Source organism: Neomonachus schauinslandi, chromosome 1 (genome assembly GCF_002201575.2).
Source record: "Neomonachus schauinslandi chromosome 1, ASM220157v2, whole genome shotgun sequence".
Classification (NCBI taxonomy): Eukaryota; Metazoa; Chordata; class Mammalia; order Carnivora; family Phocidae; genus Neomonachus; species Neomonachus schauinslandi.
In genome coordinates this window covers 36,831,838-36,851,283 of record NC_058403.1, presented here as the reverse complement: position 1 = coordinate 36,851,283, position 19,446 = coordinate 36,831,838, and positions in this window count along the sequence as shown.

Here is a 19,446-nt window from a genome sequence, read left to right as displayed (position 1 = left end):
CGGATCCCAACAAATAAACCGCTTGTGATACGTTCGATCTGCAAAGCCTTTCAGACTTCTACAGTGTTTTCAACATGGCCTAGAGATTTGCAAATCACAAAAATGCAGTAATGTATTATTGATTTTTGTTAATGACATGATCACTGTAATTACAAATTTCATAATATTATAATTGAATATGATATGCAATAACATGACTATGTTGCATAGAGAATGACAGTTGAATCACCATTATGTATAACTATTTCAAATTTACATGAGGAATTTGAGAATGAGGTCACTTGAATTTCTATTTGTCCTTCAGAAAGATAATAACTAATATTTTCTTTCAAGTGTCTTATATACTTTTTTCTTTAAAATAGATCTATCTCCATTCACATAATACAAACTATATTTAATGTTATAGTGCTCCTATTTACACTTCCAAAGATATTGGTGCCAAGGGTGCTCTTAATAATATATGATTCATATAAGAACAAATACTTGACAACTTTCTAGAAAATATTTTTGCGAGAAATTAAAATCCATAAGAAAACCTGAAATTCCAAGATTACATTCCAAAGAAGACCATAATATGTAAACTGCAAAGATATTATTATTTTAAAATACTATGTTAATAAATAATGTATGCCTCTACTTGGAGTTCTGAGTGATGTGTTTACAAACCTTTTTGCATAAACCCTAGAAATACAAACCTCAACCACAATTATTTTTTAATGGCACATATCAATCAACTTCCATTAGACTTTGAAACCTCAAAATAATGGTCTTTCTAGTTTGAGCCTAGTGCTACCAGAATCATTAAATTAGAAGATAAAATTAGCAAAAATATTTAGAAGTATAAAACTAAACAAACATACAGAATTTTTTGACATGTTTTAAGATATAAACATGTTATTACTTATTGTTTGATTAGAAACAAATGGTAAGCATGCTGTACAAATCCTTATAATTAGGATTATTTGCACATAGCCAAACTCAAGCGTTACAATATACATTTTTTTCCATAAAAGCATTTCTTTGATCACATATTCATTCTTCTTCTCATAATGACAGAGATTTCAAGACCTACTGAAAGATTTAACGGTAAGACCCCACCCCACCTAGAACCAAGAATGTAAATAGAAACTCCCCTTTTAACTGCCAAATGCCTACCACTTCAGCATACCTGATTCATATAATGAATTCAATGAATATTTGTACAACACATAGCTGTTGATTAAAAAAATAAATCTTTTTCATTTCTCTATTTAGTGTTATTCAACATCCTGAGTTGATATGCTCTTAGAAATCTTTTTACTTGCATCAACAATATGACTCATAGATACTTTCTTATGTCTTCTCTTTCAGCAGACAAATATATCCTATCCCCAGGTCCTTGCATTCATTTATTTATCTACTTTTTCATTCATTAAACCCACAATTAATGACAGTATATTTTGTGTAATTTACCTAATTTTTAGTAGGCTAAGCCTGAACTTACAGGGTTATCATGCTAACAAAGCTTCTTAAGTGGGAAATCCAAACCTGACAGAGGGTGCTCAGAAAAAGAAGGGGGCCCAGAACATTAATCTGGGATACAGAAACAGGAGGGAACATCTTTTCTCACCTCCTCCCAGACTCCACATAAGCACTCAATGTGGCAAAATGAGCTATTTGACACCTGCCCCTCCAATTTTCACAAGATATGTCCTTGAAAATTTTTGTTCAACATTTTCTCCCACAGCAATAAAGGAAATGTGTAAGACTTAAATATACTGAATGAATATAATAAATAGATAAAATATAAATAAAATGTATGGATAAATAAGATTAGTAATATATACATATGCATGTATATATATGTTTACATATAATATATATAATCTATCTATATCTGTCTATCTATATATCTTTGGGTGTGTACCCAAAGATGATGAAAACATGCATTCCAAAAGACATACGCACCCCTATATTTATTGCAGCATTATTTACAATAGCCAAGATATGGAAGCAACTCAAGTGTCCATTGAGAGATGAATGGATAAATAAGATATGGTATATAAAACGATGGAATATTACTCAGCCATAAAAAGAATGAGATCTTGCCATTTGCAACAGTGTGGATGAAACTAAAGGGTATTATGCTAAGTGAAAAAAGTCAGAGAAAGACAAATACCATGTAATTTCACTTTATATGGAATCTAAAAAAATGAAACATATAAATAAACAAAAAGCAGAAAGAGACCCATAAATATAGAGGACAAACTGATGGTTTCCAGAGGGGAGGGGGTTGGAGGGATGGGTAAAAAGGGAGTAGGAGACACAGGGTTCTTGTCATGGAATGAATAAGCCATGAGGGTAATAGATACAGCATAGGGAATCAAGGCAATGGTATTGTAGCAATATTTTATGGTGACAGATGGTAGCTACTCTTATGGTAAACATAGCAAAACAAATAGACTTGTGGAATCACTATGTTGTACACCTGAAACTAAGGCAACATTGTGTGTCAACTATATTTCAATTAAAGAAATAAAATTAAAAGTAAAGATCTGATATTTATATATATATATATAAATCTATAGATAGATGATAGATAGATAGATAGATAGATAGATAGATAGATAGATGATAGATAGATTTCAGCCAAACCAATCAGTAAGTACTATGATAGAAAATGTTTCTGGTGGGGCACCTGGGTGGCTCAGATGGTTAAGCGTCTGCCTTCGGCTCAGGTCATGATCCCAGGGTCCTGGGATAGAGCCCCGCATCAGGGTCCCTGCTCAGCGGGGAGCCTGCTTCTCCCTCTCCTTCTCCTGCTCCCCCTGTTTGTGCTCTCTCACTCTCTCTGTCAAATAAATAAATAAAATCTTAAAAAAAATGTTTTCTGGTTCAGCTAAAGTGATCAATATTAGAAAACAGGTGGGCATAGTTTTATAACAGAATGGGACAAATAGAATGAGTAGTTGATCTATATTATATTTAATGGCACGGAGACAAAAATAAAATGGCTTTCCCAAGAAACATATCTGTCCTGCAGCTTTAAAAGTTCATTTTGTCTCTGAGGAAGATTTAATCCACAGAAAGGGGCAGCTGGCTCATAATTTAGGGTTTGTGTCAAAGACATGGTACAAATTAATCATTTTCACTTTGAATTCAGGATAGAAGTAATATTTATTTTCTCTATTTCCCATTGGATGCAAAACTCATCCAATTATTAAATTCCTTAGCTGGTTATGTAATTCTTTAGAGACTTATTCCTACATGGGAAGACTAATCATTGCATAAATGTCAATTCTTTGAGAAATAATTTATAAGATTTGTGTAAGCTTAGACAAAACAACAGTTGAATAAACTTGAAGTAATACATTTAATTTTACCTGAAAGAATAAACAGGAGGAAATCTCCAAGAAAATTTTTGAGAAGGATCAAGAATGGGAAGGCTTCCATTTGAGATATTTAAATATTTCATTTTTAAAAATCTACAAAAATGGGCAACAAATAATCTTAGAGATGATCCTAATACAGCTATAGATGCCTACGCATGTGCACATTTTTGTTTTTTTATATGTGTTCACGTACACTGTACAAGGGAAACTTACAAATCAATGAGAAAAAGGTATTTTTAATAAGATAGTTTCATTTGAAAAATCAAATTAGATCCTTACTTTATATTCATCAAAATGAATTCCAGATGGATTAAACAGTTCAATGAGAAAATTAGAACCACAGAAAGGGAACTATAAGAAAAAGATGTGAATAACTAATTTTAAGATTAGGAAGAAATTTATAGATATAGAGTAAGGGAGAAATTCCTAGATTGATTTATTTGACAACAACATAATAAAATGTCGGGATTATAGGAATGCCTTAATTTACTTGTGCTTTGCAGATACTATGTTGTTTACAAATTGAATGTTGGTGGCAACCCCACACTGAGCAAATCTCTCAGTGCCATTTTAGTAACAACATTTGCTCACTCTTTGTTTCTGTGTTACATTTTGGTAATTATCATAATATTTCACACTTTTTCATTATTATTATACTTGCTATGGTGATCTGTGGTCAGTGAGTATAATTTGCTGGAAGTTCTGATGATGGTTAGCATTTTTTAGCAATGAAGTATTTTTGTATAATTTCAAACTTATTTATCATCAACCAACCTCTTTTTTATTATTATTATTTTATTCAGGTATAATTAACATACAGTGTTATATTAGTTTCAGATGCACAATATAATGATTCATTAAAACATTTTTAATTAAGGTATGTTCATTTTTAGACATAATGCTATCGCATACTTACTAGGCTGTAATAAGATGTCAACATACTTTTTATATGCCCTGGGAAACCAAAAAATTCATCTGACTCACTTCATTGTGATATTTGTTTTATTGCTGTGGTCTGGAGCCCAACCCACAATATCTCTGACATGTGCCTGTCCTGAAAATGCTCATTTTAAAAAAGGGGGAAAAAACAGAGGTAATGTTCCATCCTACTAACAATAAATAAAACAATATTTTGATGCCATTTTGAGCTACCAAACTGCTCATATGTATATATACATAACTGTGTGCAGATACAGATATCTTCATCCATCTATATTTAATCATATTAACAACTATTTAAAAACAGTTAAATTGTTGAAAGGAATTTCAAATTATATTGTGAAAAGCCATTTGTCCAAATTATGGAAAGTGAGTGTGGTTTTTATTAATGGTAATACTTTTTGACCCAGTAATTCTACTTCTAATATGAAATGTGAGATTCTGGTTAAATATTTATGGAAAAAATAACAAAACTTTAAATAGTATGAATTTTAGACAATGCTGGAATAATTAATAATTTATGCCCTATTGCTATGATGAACTATGATACAATCACTGCAAAACTATTTTTGAAGTCTACAGATATGGGGAGATGTGAGCAATACAAATGGTTTAATGAAAAAAGTATGAACTATTTTTATGGTAATTTGGTTATACGTATACACGTAAGTTTAGCCATTTAAATGTAGCTATTTTGTATAAATAGTTCTCGTGCTCTCTGTTTCTTCACACACATATCTCTCTCACACATACACACATACCTGGAAACAACCAAACACTAATATACATAAAACAGTCTTAATCTCCAATACAGGTAATTTTAATTCCTATCTTCATAATTTTTGTCTTCAAATCGCTAATTAAAGGATATAGAAATATTATCCCTTTTTTAATGCAATCACATTTAAAACATGTATGACAGAAGGTTATCTATGTAGTCATGTGTGGTGAGCTGAAAAAAAAAAAAAGGGATATCAGAGGGAATTTGGTGAGACAAGAGGTTTAACTCCAAAACTGCATGGTCATTCTGTGCTCTAAAGAACAGGATGAAACACTGTAAACAAATACAGTATAGAAGAATCAAATTGCCTCAGTTACCACAGATACAATTAAAAGCAGGCAACATAGTAGCATAATGGGTCCACATGGAGGTTACCATAAAAGCTTCCTTGGGGCATATGGATGCAAGGATGAGCTAGCATACTCATATTGTGCCTAGTAAAAAGCAATTAAGGAAATGAAAAGTATATGTGACAGTAAGCTAGTATTAAGTAGTATTATGTAGACCAGTATTTAATATGAAATAGGTTTAGACTATACTAGTATTAAAAAGCTGAAAGGTAAATTAATAATACAGAAGAAAATAACTAGGTTTCTATCCTTAGGGGAAAAGAAATGAGACAGAAAAGCTTAGATTTACAATATATACAAATTTCAATTGTAAGAAGTTTGTTAATTACTGAAATTATCATCAACAGACACTAGGACTCAAAAATTCGGGGTGCCTGGGTGGCTCAGGTCACAATCCCAGAGTCCTGGGATCGAGCCCCGCATCGGGCTCCCTGCTCAGCGGGAAGCCTGCTTCTCCCTGTCGCACTCCCCCTGCTTGTGTTCCAGCTCTCGCTGTCTCTGTCTCTGTCAAATAAATAAATAAAATCTTAAAAAAAAAAAAGAACTCAAAAATTCACCTTTCTTAAAGCATATAATATTTAATAACCTAAAAACTTTAATATACTCAATTCATTGTTCTTAATATTAATGAGCATTGTTTTTTTTTTTTTTTTTTTTTAAAGATTTTTTTTTTTTTTTTTAGAGAGAGAGAATGAGAGACAGAGAGCATGAGAGGGAGGAGGGTCAGAGGGAGAAGCAGACTCCCCGCTGAGTAGGGAGCCCGATGCGGGACTCGATCCCGGGACTCCAGGATCATGACCTGAGCCGAAGGCAGTCGCTTAACCAACTGAGCCACCCAGGTGCCCAATGAGCATTGTTTTAAATCACATTTAAGTTCTATAACAACTGGCTCAAATAAAACTGCCCTGAGGTATAAACCTGCAACAAGGCCGGCCAGGCTTATCTTAGGTGCCCTAGAATGTACTATGCATTAAGTACAGAAGATTGGATGATGAAGGGTAAGCAATTGTTAAGTTTATGAAAAAAAAAAGTATCTGCATCTTTCAAATGAAAATTGTCTCCTTTCCCAGTGATTTTTTCATCAGCTAGTTATCCAAAACCAGAAGCACATCTTTCCAAAAAAGAAATATGCATGATAAAATGTTGTTAATTTTCTAGGATATCCTCCCAAAACCCTATCCCTCACAAGAACTATCAAAACACTAATACTAAATCTAATACTAATAATAATGAGTAATATTTCAATCAGCTTAATTTTTACATGATTAAAAGAGCACAAGATAAAGCACTGAACATTTCTTCAGTGACCATTAGGATTACTCATTGAGTTTTTAAAAATATTAAATGTTGGGATTTCAACTACAGAAATTCTGATTTCATTGGTCAAAAGGAGCAAATAGTTATTTTAGTGGGATGTACACAGGCAAAATCATTAGTGCTTTTGGATTTCTCAAATCTTTTGGACTTGATTCTGATCCTCAGATTGGGTCAAGATCCACTGGGCTTTGGAATCTACTAGCCACTTTTTGGTTATTTGGACACATTTTTTTTTTTTTTTTTTTACTTCTCTCAGACTCAATCAGGTGTTCTGCTACAAAAGAGGGATTTTAGTAGAATCTAATAGAACTAGTATGGGGAAAAAATGAAATCACAGTGTCTGGCCGAGAAACCAAATAGTCTGTAAATACTAAGTATGCATTTTCATACCACATCATATACAATGAAATAATGATATAGAACTGACCAGCGTCACAAGTTACTTCTCTACAAAATTCATTCTGAGTTTCAATTACCAGCCATGATAGCTGTCTGCCTCAGTAACAGCAATGAGAAACTGAAGACTTCTAACATCCACAAAAGGAGAGCTCCAGTAGGTATGCATACTACAAGGAGTCTGTCCAGGATGAATAAAGAGGCTTGACAATGAAAATAGAGAGACGCATCATGGCTTGGGTTTGGGGACTAGAGCTAAGGAGTTGATTTGTGGTAGCTTTCTAATGATCAGCTGCTCTTGGGCAATGAGCTGAGAAGATCAATGTCTTTTTTTGGTAGCATAATCTATAAGTTTATTAACATTTGAGAGAAACCATGTTCATCTTCTATTCTGGACTGAAATAACAAATGGCTCCTAACTAGATGAAGGTCTTTAAGCTTTCAGTAACAATAATAGCGGGAGCAGATAAAAAGGCGAAACTAGCGGTGAGAATGCTAGATCAACTAGGTATAAACAGGAGTGAAAAGACAATTCCACAATTATCAACAACGGCACTTTTGGAGGGAAGGACTCTGTAGTAGAGGAGCAAGCAAGAGATATAGTGATCATGAGCAAAGAAAAGTCCAAAATTAAATGAAGTAAGGGAGGAAATTTGTAGTGGGTTAACTGAGCAGCCTCCACAGCAGCCCCCAAACCAGAGACAATATCAATGTGGAGACTAAACTGGGACTAGGAGTGTACTTTCACACCCACACTCATTTCTTGTCTGATATACACTTGTGTTTCAATCTACTGTTGCTGTGCTTATTGAACCTGTAGGCAAATTCCAAGATGTGAGCCTCCATTAACAAAGGACAACTTTGCCTTTTCATATAATTAGATGGGTGTACACACATTAACATTCTATAAGGGTTCCTTGCCATCTGATTTACTTTCTTAGTAAACCGAATTTCAGCAAATAAACTAATTTAAAATCCTAGTTCAGGAAATTGGTAAGGGCAATTATTACTCCTATACAGTAACAATTTGATAACTTATTAAAGAAAATATTTGCTCTTCAAAGGAAAAATCTCTGACTGCCCAAGAAAAACTATCAAATAAATTTGTCATTATTTTATTACTAACACCTACATTTTAAATTCCTAAAAGTACATTATTTTAATCTGTGTGAGTGTAGTAATGTCTTTTTGTGCGCCATTTCCCAGAGTGAGAAAGACCATATACTCCTACCTTCCTCCCCTGGCTGCCCTTTATTCTTAGCAAAGGCCCCTTATGAAAACCCCTTTAGTACTCCAGGGTTACTACTTATCACAGTAAATACAGACAAAAAGGTCCTGTCATCCTATAAAATCTTTCAGTTTCTGAAAGCTAAAATGTAATTCCCTGTGCAAATTCAAATATAACTCAAGAATAGAACAGCTTCTCTATGTAGTTGATAGGATTATGACAAAAGGGTAGAAGAATTGATTTTCAACTGAAGTGAGAAATTAAGTTAACCTTAACCTTCCCTTGGATATACATGCTGTTGTATCAGAAAAGACCATGTAGCTTCCTTCTAGTCGTCAGAAAATTCAACTTACCAATATCTATTGTTAAGACACAGTGAAAATGGAGGGGAAAATAGTTTGTACTTGAGAGAATCGTGATTCTATGACTCTGTAACTATAAGAGCTGATTTGCTTTTTAATAGACTCAGACTATCATTAGAAATAACCAAATGCAGATGATTTAAACTAAGTGGACTAAATGGAGGCTTTTTTAAAAAGTTAAAGGTAAACCTACAGTTGACCATTAAGCAACACTGGTTTGAACTGTGCAGGCCCATTTATAGGAAGTTTTGTTTTGTTTTGTTTTTTTTGATAAATACAGTACAAGACTGAAAATGAATTTTCTCTTATGTTTTTCTTAATAACAGCTTCTTTTCTCTAGCTTAATTTATTGTAAATACAGTATAGAATATCTATAATATACAAAATATATGTTAATCAACAACTGTTTATGTTATTGTTAAGGCTTCCAGTCAACATTAGGCAACGAATGGTTAAGTTTTGGAGAAATCAAAATTTATACACAGATTTTTTACTGCAGGGAGGGTAAGCACCCCTAGCCCTTGAGTTGTTGTTCCAGGGTCAGCTGTATTTATAATGCCACTATTTATTAATTCTTTATATGCCTTATTTTAAAAGACAATGTTAAAAATTATAGTATTGGAAATGCAGACATCTATTTTTAGCATTATGGTTTACTATGTGCTCCAAGTGACTATCCAAGTACAGAACAATTGCACGGAACACTTTTTGAGGCATTATTGGTCTCCCAAAGGGTAGGGGAAGTCTCCAAGGATACAATCATTCCCTCTCTACCTCCATTCTACCACAAAAGCAGAGCTGGAGCAGAGGGTTTCTCAAACAATGCCTAAGACAATCCTGAATAAGTGCTCCTTAACCTGCAAGGGGATTGTTCTTATTCTTGCAAGGATCTTACTTTGCAAGGTATCAAGACTTCCTATGAATCCATGGTGATTAAGCTTGTGGTATCCAGGAAGAGATTGTTATACTGACCAACAGAACAGAATAGAGTCCAGAGAGAAACACACCCTTGGATGCACCTGGAATATATGACAGAATTTGCACTGCAGTGGTATAGGAAAATTATAGGAAAAGGGAAACTTCAAAACTTGAGTCTAGGAGGAGAGGTTACTCATGAATTAAAGGCAAACTTACAGTCTTACCTCCTACCATATGCAAACTATCAATTAAAGGGGATTAAAGTCTTAATTGTAAAAAGCAAAATATCAGAAGAACTAGGGAAAGTACCTTTATGATAACCGAAGTTCCTTAAACAAGACACAAAATGGCTCTAACTATAAAAAAAAATGAATTTGATTATCTTAAAATTAAGAACTTATGCTCATCACAGGCAACCATAAAGAAATTGAAAAGATAGCTACAAATTGGGAGATAATATTTGTCACACAATCGTTTGGTGGGAGTTCTTTAACATCCAGGATAATAGAAATTCTTCAGTTATATATGCTGCTAATAAAACTAAAACACAACACTGTGTCCTTTTAAATATTTTGCATTTGTGTCCAATAATTATAATTTCTGCGTGTCACATGGAGCATAAAGTATTTTTTTTTAAAGATTTTATTTATTTATTTGAGAGAGAGCACATGAGAGTGGGGAGAGTCAGAGGGAGAAGCAGACTCCCTGCCAAGCAGGGAGCCCGATGGGGGACTCGATCCCGGGACTCCAGGATCATGACCTGAGCGGAAGGCAGTCGCTTAACCAACTGAGCCACCCAGGCGCCCAAGCATAAAGTATTATACCCAAAATTACACATTATGTCCAAAAGTTGAAAATTTTGAAGTTTTTTTTTTGTTTGTTTTTTGTTTGTTTTTTGTTTTTTATTTAGCCACATTCTTCAGAGCTCTTGCGATAAGCGACATGCTGTCCCTCTTCTCAAGTAGTGCGGAAGGGGGAAATTGCCCAGTTACCGCGGCAGCTGTTCCTTTTTGAGCAGCCTGAGCGGCTCCGCTATCTGTCGGACTTAGCTTTGGAATTTGGAGAGGGCTCAGCTGCCCATACAGCTGAGAGAATCAACCTATGTTGACCTCATTTTGGGCTAATGCTTTTTAAAACATGACATGTCTATTTACATACTACGATATTCAAAAATTGACCCATCTAGATGCAACTGTGTTAGTATCATATCTAACAATAAAATAACAACTGACTTACAAAGTTTATAACTTGAAGTGTGATCATTTCTCAAACTACAGCAACTTGGGGTGATTACATATTTCTAAAACCATTTCCAAGTTATGTGAATTAATAACAGTGCCATTCTACCACTATATGAATATTCTAATTTATATTTAGTGGCCAGTAACTGATATCAAAAATGTTAACAGAGCCTTTCTATTTCTAAATTTCGTATCTTTAGGTCTTCACTTCCATATACATGTATATTTACAACTTGTTAAGGACATGAACGGAAATAGTATAAATTGATCAATATCAATGACATTCTTAATCATTTAACATCCTGAACAAATGTTCAGATAAATATGTGTTGATGCTATACTGATGGTATATTAATTGATCCATATTGTTTTTGCACTTTGGTGAATGAATAAATATCTCTCAAGGATGTAAACAGTTCAAAAACTGCAGGATTAAGAAAACTGTGAGCATAAAGGAAAGAAAAATCAACATGGATAAATAAGTAATATTAAGGAGAAATTTAGTATTAGTAATTATTATGCTAATATTCATGGTGTTTAGCACGCTGAAGTTTACAAAGCGTATCCATGTACCATGATTAACAAAAAAGTTTAAACCCATGATATATCCCCAGAGCCGTCTCATAAGGATGCCTCATTTTCTTCATTCCAATCCTGACCATTTTTATCACTGTCTAAACAATCTGGTCACCCTCTAAAGAAATTTCTTACTCCCTACTAATGTAGAACTTTACCTAGTTCTTAAGCTTTTTTTCCCCTCAATTCATCATTTCATTCAAGCCCAATCCATTCCTTTTCAAAGTCTTATGTATTCCTTGCTTTCACAGTGGCATATAAGGAATAACAACTCACAAATTAAACCCTGGTGGAAGTAAATGGTGAAGTGTCACATAATATAATCATTCTCCAACCTCTGTGAAATAATGCCTTAAATCCACTTACTTATATTGTAAGTCTTTCAGATAGAAAATCCCATGCCAGCTACCTATACAATTGTGCATCCACAAAAGTAATATTTGGAAATTTAATAATTCATGCCTGAATTTTATTTAGACATTTTACTTGAAATAAATGAAATTCCAAATACAGTCACACAGAATGTGAAAGTGCAGTAATGAACCGTTCAATGATTACTTTGATGAAAAATATTTAACATAAGTTATTCTTAAAATAATTTAAAAAATTTAATTATCATGGTATGTGAATAAAGCCAAAAGAAAGTTAATAGATTTAAAATACTTATTACAGAATAATTTGCTTGTGTGTGTAGATTCTACTTGCTTTCATTTGCCAACACATAAAACAAAGGACTAATTAAAAATCAGAGAAAGAAGGATACTTTGAAGAGGCATTCATCAACAAAAGTCACGACAAAAATGTGTTCATTGATACCCTAATATAAAGCACAGAGATACTACAGTAAAATTACTGTTAATATTACAAGAACATTATCTGGTTATTTGGTTATTACTTAAGAAACCATGGATGCCAAGTCTAGTTATTAACATAGTTCATGCCAGCCACCATTCTAAACTAAACACATATCAACTTAGAGTAATCTTAAGAAGTATAAATATTAATCTCATTTGTTAGATGAGGAAACTAAATCACAGAGAGGTTTAAAAATTTGCCCAAAGCCATACAGCTGCTAAGTAACAAAGCTGTAATTCAAACCCAAATAGTTTATCTTAATTGTCTATACTTAACCTTTTACACCAAGCTGAAATAACTTTCTTAGTTTAATATATGTCCAGATAACGGCCTTAACACAAAGTTTCTTCTATTGTCCTGTTAACATCAAGTATTCAGTAAATTAGGTAGACAACGGGGAACAATTTAAATGTTCCATGTAAAAAGTAAATTTATCCAGAAGGCCATATAATGAGAAACACCCTATGTTTCTTTATTTTCATGTATGTGCACACTAGCAAAAGATGCTAATTACTATAAGTGGATTTAATTGCCCACAAATCAATTTAAATTACATCACTCCATTATTTCTACTTGCCTACATTATTGAGCATGACAGGAATAATCCTTTGCCTATCAAACCAAAGGATAATATACTACACTAATGTAAAATATTTATGGTCTTTAATTTTATTTCATTTTCTTCCTCTGTCTTATAGTTTTTCAAGCTTTGTGGTAATTCTGTAAACTAGTGTATTTAACAAAGTCCCTATTCTTCACTATATAAAATTACAAATAATAAAATAAAATTGTTATTTAGTTCTGTACAGGGATAGTGGGGACATAGAATACTGAGAAAGGGAAATCTTTATTTGAAACATGGTAAATCTGATATAGATAGATGGATGGATGGAACATATAGTGATGATTAATATGTACATGGCATTGTTCTAAGAGCTTGACAAAAATCAACCCAATCAAAAAAAAAAAAAACTGTACAAGAAAGTGAAGTAATAAGAGAAATCTGGTAATTGTAGTAATGATTTTCTTGCTTATAGTAGGTGACTAAATAAACATTCATTATGTAAACAATTCAAACTTGAAGGACACCGTGTGTTAAAGCAATGCCTCTCAAAAATTTTCACAAAATTTTGTCCTTAACATAGAGTAGAAGCATTATATATGAATTGATCTTGGCTTCAAGTGGCCCATTTTATGTGAGAACTCATATCTTTGGGTTAAATTTACTTCTATAGATATATATGCATGGTTTATCCTAAGGTTGGCATACACTTGGCACATGATCTTAATATGCTTCAGATTACGTGTACGTCATATTGAGAAATTTTGTTATGGGTGGTGAAGATGCTTGCTCTCCATTCATGGTCCACATCCTTATATCTTTTAGCAGCTCTATGTCTATTGGCATCTATCTTGAAATTTTTAGCAGTACTTTTGATGTTTGAAATTGATGTTTCAAATTACTTTAAATAAAACTTCTTGAATCAAATGAAAAAAAAAATCTCTGACTCCTTGATCTTTAAGCAGTATTTACTCACAAGTAAATAATAATATTTATCAAGTTCTATTCCACACATCAGAGTTACCACATTGAACAAAAGACTAATAAATCTTGTTCTTATGAGTTGTTATTTCAGAGAAGTGAGAAAGACTATGTGTGTGTGTATACACGCATGTGCAAGTATATGTGTGTAAAACCCAGAATATGTCAGATGGGGATAAATGCAATAGAAAACAAAGCTGGATGGGGCGCCTGGGTGGCTCAGTCAGTTAAGAGGTTGACTCTTGGTTTCAGCTCAAGTCATGGTCTTGGGGTCCTGGGATCAAGCCCCCTGAGTAGGGCTCCGTGCTCAGCAGGGAGTCTGCTTGAGGATTCTCTCCCTCACCCTCTGCCCCTCCCACCACTCACACTCATGCTCTCTTATTCTCTCTCTCTCTGAAACAAATCTTAAAAAAAAAAAAAAAAGGAAAGAAAGCTGGTAAGAAGGACAGATGATATTGAAGTGTGTCAGGAGGGTTCTCTGACAAAGCTAACAGAGTGTACTTTTAAATAGCCCTGACACATTTTTGGTGTAGTAGAAACCCAGATAGATAACAAAATATTGAGGGAACAAGCAGCAATACAAAGTGCCTAATAAAGAGATATCTGAGTTGTGTTCCTGGCACAACAAAGAGACCAGTGTGACCTGGACAGAGAAAGGTGGTAGGAAGTATAAATAGAGACAAGGTGAGAAATACTCAGATTGTATATGGTCTTATCATTGGAAAGAACTTGGTTTTCTTTGAGTGAAATGGGAACCATTGGAGAGCCATGAAATTTGAACCATGAAATTATATGTTCTGACTTAACATTTTATCAGAAAGATGCTGGCTGCTATGTTGAAAATAAACCAAAGGGAGGAAAGGGTAGAAACAGGGAAGACTACTTAGGGAGTTAGGCAATACTCCAGTATAGAGATGATGAAGATTTACATTTTAGACCATATTGCTAGAAATTAGAAGTTGGCCCTTGGGTTTTTCTAGAAATAGAAATGATAGTTTGGGAATTTTTTTTTTTTTAAATGCGAGGTTCTCATCCTTCACACAAGTATTTGTGATACGCCATTAGAAATTTACCACAACCAATGCTTTTTAGTAATTAGGTGAAAAAAATCATTTAAAAATGTTCTCAAATATATAAACATTGTTAAAATGGAATTATTCTTATTTTTAAAAAGTCTTACGATTATTTAATAATAGTAAAAATTAAAACTAAAATGTTGACTTTAGTTTTTAAGTTGTCAACTTTTGCCTGTTTTTGTACTTAAGCTTTGCTCATCATTAACTAGAAGTTCTTGGCCTGTAATTGTCATCTCCTCCCTAAGAGAATTTACAATATGTCTTTAAATACATTATCAAATGAGATAAATTAGAAAATAATTACTTTCTAAACACACAAAGCACAATCTTTGCCTTTACACTTCAGCAAACCCCGCTAACTGGTGGACAATCTGTTCATTAAGGTCATCGTCCTGATTTATATTGACTCTGAGAGGCCGTGCAGGAATTCTCATGGCTGGTTAATACAGCTGAAATTAACAGATTGACTCTGCCATGCCCTATTCATTTTCCATGAAGAGATTCAGTTAAAAGGTGCATAGCTTATGATTCTTCATTTTACAAGGATGAAAGGTAGATCATCACCTAAATTTGATGCAATTTATCCTCACTTTAACTCATTGAGAATAATTAGTTCATTTTCTTCTTCATAGTAACTGTAAGTCTATAACCATTTAAACTATTTCAATAAAAATAATCCAAAAATATCCATGGCAATTATACACATATTGTAAGCAATGGAGGTAGGGGGAAAGTTTCCCATATGCATTCACAGTGCTAAGAGGCTCTCTGCCAGCACCAAATCCTTTTGGATAATTTCCATAGTTCATTCATATTTTTAAGTCCCTGAGCATAAAGCATGCTTAGTAAAGCAACTGAATGTTAAGAAAAAATTCCATATTCAAATCAGGAGTTGATGTATTTTTAAATGGTTCATGGTATATATTAATTTGATCAGAAAGCTATATTTAAAGGCCAGTGTCTATGCAGCTAAGTCTACAGTGCAAGAGAGAAAGTAATCTTGCCCCCCATGTGAAGGTCATGAAGGCTATTTCCAAAAACTTCTTCTGATGCATAGAGAATTGCACTTCCCTCCTTTGAAGTGAGATGTAACTATGTAATTTGCCTTGGCTGAAGAAACATGGGTAGAAGTGATATGAGTTTCTTCTTGTAAGTAGCTTTAGAACCTGTTCTATTTCATCTCCTCCCTCCCTCCACTGGGATCACCTTGGAAGCATGGAAACACATGCTGAAGTGGGGTCTCAGGAGCCTGGATCCCTGAATGGCTAAAATGAACAGATTCTTCTTCCAACCCACATTGAACAATCTAGTTTGAGCAACAAATAAACCACCGTTGAGTTAAGGCACTGAGATTTGGGGGTTATTAAAAGATTTGGGTGTTACATAGTTGTAACTCTACAAACACAGCAAGTAATATTATCATCTACTAAAGAAGCAGGTGGTAAAGGACTAGAGAAATAGCTAGATTGAGATGTGAAAATGTGCTAAATTGTCCCAAACACAAGAGACTATGAGGCCAAGGGGAATTCCAGATAATTTGGGTTTTATCTGATGAAAATCTACACTTTTTTTATTAGTACATCTCCTATCCATATTTCTAGAGAATATTCTGGAATAAAAAAGGTTTGGAAGTCAATTACAGCTGTCATTCAAATCATGTACGTAAAAGCATATCATTATGTTATGATATTTGACAGGGACAAGTAAGAGGTGTTGGTCAAAGTATATCCAGTAGTTGCCAGAAAGCATTTTTTCCAATATGAAACTACCACTACTACTCAAATAGTAGTAATAAAACAAATATTTTTACAATGCTTCCTATATGCCACATCCTGTTCTAAGCAATTTACATTGTGTTAAGTATTTAATCCTCATGAATGTTATTCTAGGGGTAGGGTACTGTTGTTATCCCAATTCAAGAGTTTTTAGGAAATTGAGTCATAAACCATTCTTTTTTAAGTAGTTGGTCTAATGTTATACAGGTCATAAATGGCAGAAATGAGATTTAAATCCAAGAATTCTGGCTTCAGAGTCTGTGCTTTTGAAAGCTGCAATCTACTGCTGCTAAGTAAGGATTAGCAGTTAATTTCTTCCCAGTATTAAATAAAATAACTAGTTCTTACATGAAATCCAAGGTTTTGCAGAAGATGAAGCCGGATAGAGGAAAATGATGGATTAAATACTATGTAATCCGTGAATTTAGTCATTGTCAAGAAATCATGGATGAAGGACATGGATTAGACATCACGGGTTTTATGTAAGTTGGTTTCAGCAGGGACCAGGGTGCTCTCGAGAGCAGAGGCAAAGACAAATCTCTGGGTTCCACACCCTCAAGGAGTGAGAATAGCTTATTTAGATAACCAAAATCTATAATTAGCTAATTAAAAGCAAGACTGTGAATCCTGCCAGGTTAAAGACAAGCTGTGATATTCAGCCAAGCAGCTGAGAGGCCACAGCAATTTTAAAAGGACATACGACCCAGAGAAACTGGTTCTAAGTCTAAACTGTCTAAGTAACTTTCTATTCACTGGGTGTGTGGATTTTAGCAAGTTACCTAACCTCTTTAAGCCAGCAAAGCCTCAAGATAATAAGGCTACCTCAGGACCAATGTAGAATTTAGTGAGATAATGTTTGCAAAGCACTTGAAACATTTCCAGGCATGTTTCTAGATATGACAAGGTTTATAAGGACAGTGTTAAAAAAATGCTCAGCAATACATCTGTGTTTTAAATACTTACCTAATATATATTACCAATTTGTATATTTAGGTCGAGTTATGCATGTTATTTTCCCTGTAACTTCCATTCCCTCCATATTTTTTTCTTTTACTTTTCCCTTGATTTACTAAATGCATGTTAAAGAAGCTACATCTGTCCTGTACTTAGAACCTTCTTAGAGAAAGTTAATTTGCTATTAAGAAGTGAATTTGTACTAACTTGTATTAACATTACTAACTATAAATTTTCTAGCTTTTACATCTCAAAGAAGATTAGTGAATCCCAGTTGCACTGGATAATTGTGCTTAAAATGCTGCATAAAAATACATACAGTAACATATATAATTTTATGCATGTAAATTATATAATTATTATGGAATTTTATGCATGACCCAACAAAACCTGGTAGACTAGGAGACTTTTAAGAGCATGTGAATAGATTTCTGAAGACTGATTCCACCTTTTTAACCTGATGGCTTTCTGCTTTCTGAACCTTAGCTATAAACTTGGTTTATGGCATCTCATCATTAGGCAATTACATACTTGTGACCATCTGCTAATAGCCCTCCCTATCCACTGTTCTTGAACTCCAGCCTGGAGCTAAACCTGTTGTCTATTCCATACAGCCCCATTTCACTGTCCACTTTCATCTCCAGATACCTCCCCACCCCTGTCTCGTCCTCCTACACTGGTCCCTCACTCCACGAGTAAGGTGTTTCTCCTTTCTCACAAGGCAACTTATCTTTGGAAAAAACCTTATATGTAGTAAGTGTAATTACTTCCCATTTCAGAGGGAAAATTGAGCGCTCAAATTATCTCTCATGTTTGCTAAAATTGCCAAATACCATTAAAATGGACTCAATTCCTCATTGTTAACCTTAGCTATAGTAGCCCAACTTACATTTTTACTTTTATTCACTATTCTATAACGTGGCGCTTTTGTGTTGTGTGTGTGTGCTCTCTGTAAGCTTTTTTGTACCTTTACGGCATGGTAACCTATAGCTCTTATAAATAAATGTACATTTAATAAATACATATATAATTTCATCTACAGAGAAAAAGCGACCAGCATTAAAAACAAAACAAATCAATAAGACTATCAATTGTATAAAATACAAGCTGATAAAATACAAGTACTCTGAGATAAGAAATTAGCATGTGCTAACTCTATAAGGTAATGATGAAAAAAATATTAATTAATGCAAAGAAATAACTCAAAAGCCAAAATACGACATTTAGATGAAAATCCTCATAAACTTGAATTATCTTGTGTCAAGTGGTATATTTGAGAATATGACTTCTGATAACCCAGAAAAATACCAAGGGTCTTGTTCTGTTGACTCAAGAAAAATATAGATGTTATGTGTGTGGGTTGTCATTGTTAAAATGTCTATACAGAGACAGTAACTTCATGCATTACTCCTCCTCAAAGATGTTTTAAATCTATTAAAGGACTCTTAAGGGAGTAAAAATTTAAAAGACCAATGGGAACACTAATATTATGTCAGAAGGATTAGGAACAGCATTGGTGCTATGTCTGGTGTGTCCTCATATTCCAACCACACAGATAATTGCCCAGCTTGCACAACTGGGTGCCACATAGAGGATCTGGTACTTTTCCTTGTCTTGACCTCAATATGCAGAACTCAAATTTATCCTGTTACTTCCACTTTTTCTACAGTTTTTCAACTTTCCCCTTAGCTTCTTAAATGTAGATTAAAGAAAGTATACCTAGCCTGCCTTTAAAATCATTAAATACTGTAGCTCACTACTTGT